Source organism: Larus michahellis, unplaced genomic scaffold (genome assembly GCF_964199755.1).
Source record: "Larus michahellis unplaced genomic scaffold, bLarMic1.1 SCAFFOLD_489, whole genome shotgun sequence".
NCBI classification, from domain to species: domain Eukaryota; kingdom Metazoa; phylum Chordata; class Aves; order Charadriiformes; family Laridae; genus Larus; species Larus michahellis.
In genome coordinates this window covers 1-2878 of record NW_027436449.1, presented here as the reverse complement: position 1 = coordinate 2878, position 2878 = coordinate 1, and positions in this window count along the sequence as shown.

Sequence of the window (2878 nt, the reverse complement as noted above, 5' to 3'; positions counted from 1 at the left end):
CCCCCAGACGCCTGGGTCCCTCGGGAGGGGGGGGGTGTTTAGGGATGTGTCCCCCCAAGTGTGGGGCGGTTTTGGGGTCCCCATAATGGGTTTAATTGGGGGGGGGCAGTTATGGGGCAGTTTCGTGCCTGGGATCCCCACGAAGGGAGGTTTCGGGGCCCCCCCAAAATTATGGGGCGGTTTCTGGGGGCCTCCCCTCCGGATGCGGGGGCAGTTTCAAGGCCCCCCCCGTTAATTATAGGGTGGATTTGGGGCCCCCCCTTTTAATTACGGGGCGGTTTCGGGGGGGGTCGCACCCCCCTGAGTCACACACACACACACACACACCCCCCCACCCCGCCAGGCTCCACGTGGGCTCGCGGGGCGGGGCTCCGCCGCCGGCAGCCAATGGGAGGGCGTGGCTGAGAGGAGGGGGGGCGTGGCCATGCGGTGGGTGGGCGGGGCCTCGGAGGGGGGCTTGTGACTGGGAAGGGGCGTGGCCAGGCGGAGAATGGGCGTGGCCTCGGGGGTTGGGGGCGGGTGGGCGGGGCCTCGGGGGGGGTTTCCCCGCGCGCGCGGGGCCGGGGGGGGGGCAGAGCCGTCATGGGGGGTCCCGCGCTCGGGCGCCTCCTGCTGCTCGTGGCCGGCGCAGGCGCAGTGCTGCGGTGAGGGGGGGGCAACGGGAGAGGGGGGGGCACGGGGGGGGGGTCTTGGTGGGGGGAGTCCCCAGACGCCTGGGTCCCCCTTGCAGGATGGGGAGGGGGTTCCCCTTGGGGGGGGGGGACTCCTGGGTCCCCTGTGGGGGAGCGGCGGGGGGGGGGGTACCTTTTGGGGGGGTCCCAGGACGGCTGGGTCCCCCAGGGACACGGTGGGGGGTGAGGGGGGCGATTGGGGGGACTCCCGCAGAGAGGGGGGGGGGGTCCTCTGGGGGTCTCCGGACGCCTGGGTCCCCCGGGAGGGGGGGTCATGGTCGGGGGGGTCCCCTTTGCGGTGGGGGGGGGGTTGGGGGGTGTCCCCGGACTCCTGGGTCCCCCGGGGGGGGAGGGAAGGGGCAGGGTGTTCGGGTTAGGGGGCGGGGGGGGGGGACTCAGACTGCTGGGTCCCCTTTGTGGGGGGGGGGGAGGGGGGGCAGTGGGTCCCCTTTGGGAGCGGGGGGGTCCCAGGACGCCTGGGGTCACCCAGGGACACGGGGAGGGGGGGGAAAGGGGGTGTCCCCTGGGGGTTCCCCCAACGCCTGGGAAGGGGCAGGGGGTCCCCTTTGGGGGGGGGGGTGGGGGGGTGGGGGGGGGTCCCCTGGGGGGCCCTCGGATGCCCGGGTCCCTTGTTGGGTTGGGGGAGGGGGAGGGAAAGGGGGTCACCTCGGGGGTGGGGGGGGGGCACCCGGCTGCCTGGGTCCGTCTTCGGGGGGGGGTGTTTGGGGGGGGGGGGGGGGGTGTCCCGGATGCCTGGGAGGGGTTGGGGGGGGGGGGTGTGGGGCCGGGCGGGGGCGGGATCCGGTCGGACTCGCTCAGCACCGGCCCCACCCGCGGGGGTGTGACCCCACGCGTGACCTCTGACCCCTGGGGTCACCTTTTTGGGGGGGGGGGGGTGGGGGGTGTGGGACTTGTTACCCTCCCCCTCCATTAACCCCCCCCAGATCCCCTCGTAAACCTCATTAACCTGCCTGGGGGGCCCCCCCCGGTCCCCCCCCCCCCCCCCCCCCCCCAGTTCTCGTTAGCCTTCGCTATCTCAATTAACCCTCATTATCTCATTAACCCCAGGATCTCATCAACCCCATCCTCTCATTAACCTCATTAGCCCAGCTGCCTCGTTAGCCTCGTTAAGCTCGTTTGGGCCCAGGGCACCTCTGCCCCCTCCCCTCCCCCCCCCCCCAAACAGGTGGGCCTGGGGACCCCCCCCTTTAGCCTCGTTAATTAACCTCATTAACCTCATCTCGTTGGGCTCGTTAAGCTCGTTAACCACATTAACCTCTCATTAAGCTCATTAACCCCCCCACCCCGGGTGGCCCCTCGTCATGTGTGTCCCCCCCCACCAGCGCCTCAGTCCGGTGGCATTCCCTCGTTAGGCTCATTAGGCTCATTTAGGCTCATTAGGCTCGTTAGTCCCTGGGGTCCCTCTGCGGTGGGGCCCATGGGTGCCCCCCCCCACCCCCTCCCCCTTCCGGGGGTCCCGCTCTTTGGGGACCCCACCTGCCGTGTCCCGTCCCCCCCCCCACGCCCTCGTTAACCCCGTGCCCTCGTTAACCCCTGCAGCGTCCCCCTGGCGCGGGGGCCTTGGGTGCCCCCCAGGTTCTGGGGGGCCGGTGGGGGCCCCGCAGCCGCAGCGGGGGAGGGGCGGCCGCCCCCACGCGCCTCCACAACTACATGGACGTGAGTGGGGGAGGGGCGGGGGGGGGGGGGGGCAGCCCCTGGGGTATGGGGATGGGGGGGGGGGAGGGGGCAGTTCTTGGGGACAGGGGGACGTGGGGACAAGGGGGGGCAGTCCCTGGGGACAGGGGGACAGGGGGACACGGGGGGGGTCAGTTCTTGGGGACGTGGGGACATGGCGGTGGGGGTCCCTGGGAACCGGGGACGGGGGGGTGCCAGTCCCTGGGGACATGGGACAAGAGGGTGGCAGTCCCCAGGGACAGGAGGACAAGGGGACATGGGGGCAATGAGGGTCCCGGGGGACAGGGGGACACGGGGGGGTAGTTCCTGGGGACGTGGGACACGGCAGTGAGGATCCCTGGGGACACAGGGGTGACAGTCCCCAGGGACACGGGGACAAGGGGACGGGGCAATGAGGGTCCCTGGGGACAGGGGGTGGCAATTCTTGAGGACAGGGGGGGTGGACAGTCCCTGGGAAGACGGGGACAGGGAGGTGGTGGTCACTGGGGACGCGGGGACAGGGGGGTGGCAGT